This window comes from Geospiza fortis, unplaced genomic scaffold, assembly GCF_000277835.1.
Source record: "Geospiza fortis unplaced genomic scaffold, GeoFor_1.0 scaffold241, whole genome shotgun sequence".
Taxonomy (NCBI): Eukaryota; Metazoa; Chordata; class Aves; order Passeriformes; family Thraupidae; genus Geospiza; species Geospiza fortis.
Window position 1 is genome coordinate 288,592 of NW_005054491.1, and position 6,815 is coordinate 295,406.

The window sequence follows — 6,815 nt, forward strand, 5'->3', positions numbered from 1 at the left end:
GAGCTCTCGGTGCCCCCTCCCGAGCTCTCCAGCTCTCCACACAGCGTCTCAGGGCTGCCTTCATCACAGGTTTCCTCATTGCTTCCTACCAGGTGCCTGTTGACCTGTAGCAGCTCCTCCAGCCAGCAACCTGATGCATCCCCTAATCCACAGCCTTGTGTTGGTTCTTGTGCTGCCAGGGCAGCCTCACCTGTCAGAGCATCCCCTGTGCGACCCAGCCCCAAACACAGCAGCCTCGCCTGTCAGAGCATCCCCTGTGCCCTCTGGGACGCTGCCCCAAACAGAGCAGCTGCCACCTGGACTCTCCACACACACACACACACTCCCCCCTCTTGCATACCTCTTACCCTGAGGTTTATATCTAAACAGTCTTTTTGAAGGTCCAGAAAAGCACCACAGAGCTGTTCCATACCTGCCTTCTTGTTACCAGCCTGGCTCATGCAGTGGGTTTGCCAGTCCTTACCTCTTGGCAGTTTGGCTGAGACAGAAACACAAGATACTCACAAACAGCAGGTTCTCTTTTCCACTTAAATTCTCCCTTATATCTGTGCTATTCCTGTGAGTTATTTGCCTCAGTTAAAATAAGTTTCTAACTTTTTTTTTCATAGTTTTGCCTTTAACAGCATCAATACTGACCTCCCTTTGTTCCATTCTCTTATTTCCCTCCCAGGGAACAGCCAGGAGAACTGTTCCTCCCTCATCACACACCTCTGGCAAAGGCCTCATGCTCATTTTGCTTTGGCAGCTGGAAATGATTCAGTCAGAAGCACTCAGCACACCCAGGATCCAAGCCACAGTGGCTGCTCCCTGTGACCTGCTGCCCTTTGGAACTCCTGGACAGTCCTAAAGGAGACTGAGGGTGACACAGGTGACACTCTGGGGTTGCTAAAGAGCCCCAAGATGGGATTGCTGGGCTGCTCTGTGTGTTGGAAGTTTGTTTTGGTTGCCTTCTCTTAGGCAGGATGAAAATCTAAAGGCCAGCAGATCCTGAGGAAATTTCCACAGTTTGCCAAAAGAAAAGGAGAAATAAAATTTGCATCCAGCCTCTGGAGCACTTGCTTGGCTCCTGCTGATGGGAGGTTTGGGCCCACAGATGTTGAGTTTTGACAAGTCCTGATCAAAGTGTTGATTTAAAAATGACAGAACTGCCAGTCTGCAAGCAACAACAGCTCATCCACTCCCTCCCTTTCTGCCCTAATGGAAAAGTTTTGGTGCTCAGAGGGTTCCCAGGAGATTTGAGATTTCCCTCAGCTCTGTCACCAGCGTGCTGTGCAATTCCCTGGGCTCCATGTCCCTGTTCCTGCAGAAAGCTGATCCTGAACGTGCCAGGCCACTTCCAGAGCAGCTGTTCCCATGGCCCACATTTACAGCAGTTATTGCTGAGCCCAGAGATCCCCCCCATTTGTTTACAGAGAGGAATATCCCGTGGAGATGCAGGCACATCCCAGTCCCATCCCTTTTCTCCATTCTGGCCCCATTTCTTAGCTCTTTGTGGGTTCCAGAGGGGAGCAGGCATTGCCAGCAGGTCAGGGAGGAGATCCTGCCATACAATGGCAATGGTGAACTTCCAGAGCAGCTGTGGAAGCAACTTCAGGCCACTTCCAGAGCAGCTGTGGCCATGGCCCACATTTACAGCAGTTAATGCTGAGCCCAGAGATTCCCCCCCATTTGTTTACAGAGAGGAATATCCTGTGGAGATGGGATCCCAAGGCCATGGAGGTGCAGACACATCCCAGTCCCATCCCTCTTCTCCATTCTGGCCCCATTTCTTACCTGTTTTTGAGTTGGCATTGCCAGCAGGTCAGGGAGGTGACCCTGCCATACAATGGCAATGTCCCCATGCCAGGTGATAATTGGTATAAACTCCATGATTCACAGGGGGCTGATCAATAATAATCCTTATTTAAAAACCCATTGTTCTTTTAGAGACAGTTATGATACAGGTGCACTTGATTGCTCCTTTAATTAAAACGTCATCACCATTAGTTAATTAGGAAACCACCCTTTGGTAAACAAATCTCCATAACCCATTCCACGTGTTCACGATACCAGGTACAACAAGATAAGAATTGTTTCTCTTTTTTTTCCCTCTGATCTTCTCACAGACTTTCCCAAAATAATACCTGGGAAATTTATCTGTTTCTCTCTCTGGCCAAAGAACTGCTGCCACACTGCTCAGCCTGGAGAAGACCAAGAGAGGTTTTTACCAATTTTACCAATACCCATAAATATCTGAAGGGAGCTGCCAAGGGATGGAGCAGTTTCTGCTCAGCAACAGGACAATGAGCAGAAGCTGATGCACAGAAAGTTCCACCTTGAACATGAGGAAGAACTTTCCTGTGCTGCTGACACAGCACAGGTTGCCCAGAGTGCTTGCAGAGCCTCCTTCTCCTGTGATATTCAAAGCAGGAATGATGGGGACCAGGGACCCAGCTGCAGAGCACGTGTCAAATGTTTCATCCTCCCCCAAAATTAATTTTACAAGTTCTTCAATTGCCTGTCACAGGAAGATGCCACGAGATTGGAGTTCTCTGAAGAGAGGAGGAAAGGCACTGAGATCAAACAACACTGACAAATGCAGCCCGTGACAGCAATTGCTGCATTAGTTTTTTTAAACCTTATGTTTCACATCTGGTTTGTCATGGTGTTGTAGGTGGGCTCAGTGCACAGTAAACTAGGATAACAAACCTACATTTTCTGTGATCCTTTCATCCCCTACCATCCCAAAACACATCATTTAATTGCACTCAACCTGCACACAGATTTCATAAATAAAGGAATGATGAATTAGCATAGGTGCTGCAGCATTCACACAAGTTACTAAGACACAATCTCCTTGTGCAATCAATCCAGCCTCATGCTTCAGTGTTTGTCATAAATTGAGGTCAGGAAGAAATGTTCTCCCTACCTGGAGGAGTGCACGGAACAGAAGGACTCTTAAGGGTGTAGCAATCTGTCTTCTCTGTGCAAATCTCAGAAAATGCTGCAAATCTGCATTTGGTGCAGCTCTAGTGCAGTAAGTGAACACTGATCCTGCACAGGGGCAGGAGGAAAGCCCGGCTGATCCTTTTGACCCTAAAATTGGTATCTGGCTCCTCCCTTCGTCCAGCCAGGGAGGCAGAGGAGGGAGGGGAGAGCCCTGAGCTGGCCGTGCCCACAGCACAGCTGGACCTGCTCAGGAAGCTGCTCCTGTGCCCATTCCAGCCCTGGGGTCACTCCCTTCAGGCTCAGTTTGGGTTTCACATCCAGAGGGATTCACATGGCTGCTTCTGCAAACTGGGAAGCTTCTCATGACCAAAGGGTCAGTGGATTCCCCTGCACCTCCTGACTGTCTCACAGCTCCGAATTTGCTGCTTATCTCCCACCAAATGCCTCAGGGACACCACCCAGGGAGCAAGCAGGTTCAGGCATCCTTGCCATGTGCTTCCTAATCACGGCTCAGCTGCAAAATCCCTTTCCTGCTTCCTGCAAGGAGTGTGAACTGTTCCTTGCACTTTGGCTGGTAAAAAGGATGATAATTACCCCTAATCAGTCTGCAGCAAAAACACAGGCCACAGCAGAAGGGAGGGGTGGGGGGCAGCCACCATGAGGAATGGAGCCCAATTATTCCAAGTCACTGATAAAACGGGATCAAAGAGGGTAGGAATGTTTTACCAGCTGTAAAAAGCCTGCCTGGACCAAGGCTGCTCTTGGAGAAATGCCCCTTCTGCCTACAGGCCATTCCTGGCTGGGACCTTATGCACATCCAGGGACAATTTCTCATTTTTCTTCTTGGTGTAGGCGAGGAATTTGGGCTGCTGTTCATTTCTGCCTCTCAGAGCAAGCAGCAAGACAGTTTCATCTGGAAATGAGCATGGAACTGTGGGCATACAGAGCAGAACAAATGCCCTGCCTGCTGCCCATGTGGGCACTGAGACTCTGCTGTGTGCCATCAGGGGCACCTGGGTGTGCCAGGGGATGCAGCAGCTGGGGCTGGGTGGTGATGGGGACAAGGGACAGCGCTGCTGGTGGCATTTGTGCCCTGGCAGTGCCATGTCTGTGCCTCTTCTGGCTCCCTGGGACCCCACTGCTCATTCCAGCATTTTTTTCTGCAGCAGGGAGACCTGCACAGCTCCTAACAGCAGCAGGAGGGTTGGGAAGTGGTGAGGGAGAGAAGGAAAACAGCCCCTTCTGTGAAAGAGGGACTTGAGAGGCAGGTTGTGTGTAAATCACTGCCAGGCCTGCCCAGCCCTTGCCTGGTGTCTGGTTGATTGTGTTATGCTATCTAGAGAAAGTTTAATATCAAAAGCCAATAATCCCTGTGATAGGAGGGATGATAAGGGACAGTCTGGCCTGGATGTGGCAAAGGGCCAAGGTCCAGTGCCCCACCTCTCCTACCAGTCCTGGTCAGCCCATCCCAGGTGGCACAGACCTGGCAGGACTGGGCAAAACAAAAAAATTCAAGAATCAGCCCTGCTGCTGGCAAAGAGGGGCTGGGGGGACAGGAAGGGGACAACTTTGTGAGCCCCAGCAGTGTGGCATGGGCTGGCTGTGGCTAATAACCTACAAAATGCCAGCACTGGCCCTTATAAAATGCCTCACCGATGTCTGAAGTGGGGGATTGCAGCCCAGGGAGGGATTGGAGGTTTATTGACAGGTGGGGTATCCAGGGCAGCTGAAATTTAATGAGTTTGGAGGGTCTCAGCCCTGTTTCTGCTGGAAGGAGGGCACAGCATTCAAAGCAAAGTGAGAAGCAAAGGAGTTGCTGGCTGAGCCACCCCACAGCCAGTGGGGTCCTGTGTGTGGTCAGCTTGAGGTGATGGCCCTCAACAGACACCCTGAGGATGTGGTGAAAGGGAAAAAACCTTCCTTGCCTCAGTGCCTGAATTGCTGCTGTGCCTTTTTTATTTCTTCCTCTTTAATTCCAGGTAAAAGAGAGTATTTTCAGGGTAAAAGCAGGATCTCAGAGCCTACATTTTCATAATAATGACAGCATGGCTTTCACCTTGTGTCCAGAGCTTCAGAGCAGAAAATGTCTGTACAACCTCTCTCCTTGAACCAGTGCTGGAGTGGGATATAATATCTGAATAATTTACAAAGGCTCTTCATTACACAGATTTATTTTTGGCAGCTTTGTTAGACTGCTCCTTTTAGGAAGTAATAGGAAGTTTCTCTGGTTTCATTAGGACATCCCTGTATGAATTGTTCCAGTGGGGCCAGGGACTGGGACAGCTTCTTGCTCCATTAGAAATGCAAACTGTTCCTGCCCTTTCTGTCCCCTGTGGCTTTCTGGAAACTCACCTGTGTGCCCTGGTTGTAGCAAGAGTCCAGCTTGTCTTCATTCCTGGCCAAGATATTGAAAGAGTGAGGGGTTTCCCCACATTGCCTTCAAACAGCTTTGCAGCAGACAAATGTCGGTTCACTTGGAGAGCTCCTGCACAGAACTCCCTTTCCTGTGCTGGAAAAACCTTCATTTCTCAAGCCAGGTCTGAGGTGGGCTGTGGGAACCCCCCACTGCTCACCAGGCTGTGTTTGGGGCCACCTCGTCTGTGCCCAGACCATATCCAGCCCCTGACTCAGCCTGGGCCAGGCTAAAATCCCCTCTTCTTCACATGCAGGTGCATTGCCCAGCTGGAAACAAGCCCATTAAAAACTCATTTACCAGGCACAAGCGAGTTTGTGTTCCTCTGGATTGAGATTTGCCAAGATTATACCATAAATTAGAGTGTTTCCTGGAAGAATGTAAGGAGAGAGGAGGGGAAAAAAAAAAGATAAAATGGAACATTTTGTAGCCAACAGCAATGCCAATAAAGGAGCATTTCATTTCCCACTTGGAAGGGAGTGACTGCAAGCTGTTGCAAGGGTAGGGCAGGGTGCCTGTGCTGCTCCAGGACCAGGGGAAGGGGACAACAGGCACCTGGTCTGCCTGCATGCACACCCTGCCTATAAACTGCATTTCTCTGCCCTTGAGCAGAGCCTAAGCTGGGGTGACTCAGTTTCTCTCCATGTAAAAAGGGGGACCAGGATGCCAACCCCACTGGGGGAAGACTGTCTGCCCTGTTTTCCAACCCTTATTCTGCAGGGACACAAAGCCTGCCTGCACTATTAATAATCCTTGGCATGAAGCTGTCACAGTTTCCACTAATATGGAGATGTTGAAGTGAAAAAGCTACTGCACAATATGCAGGAGGTGTCACAATAACTCAGCTGCTATATTGTTCTTTTTAAAAATAAATACCACAACAGGCCAGCCCACATTGCTGGAGTCATGACGTGTAGGATTTTATTTTTAATCAGAAAATGTACTGATTTTTAAAGATAGACATGGAACAACATCCAAAATTTATGAAAGCTCCCTGTGTGCTCATACGTACCAACCGTGCTCCTGCCCGAATGGCTTCCAAGGACCTGATCCTGCCCCAGCACGGGCACATTTGTGTGTGTGGCTTTGCAAGAGGCCCCATGGCAACAAAATCCTTCCAGAAATAAAGTCTGTGGCTTAATTCCCCACCCCACTGCTCTCTGGGGGGATGATATCGATCCCATAGGACACGAACTGCACGGTCTCCTCCTCAGGCAGCAGGTTTAGGACCAAAGTTTGCATCCAGAGCAGAATATCGCACTGTTTGGAGAGCAGAGGTTTCTCTGGGGGCCACTTGTAGGTGAATTTTTCCTTTGCCTTCCCTCACGCTCCGCCAAGGGCAACGCTGAAATAAAGCAAAACGAAACTCTGGGTGTAAAAAATGCCTGTTCTGCTTGGGGAAGGGCAAGAAAATGAGCTGGGAAGGGCGAGGAGCCTCAGTGCCCGGCAAGGGCCGGTCCGGGACTCCGGACCC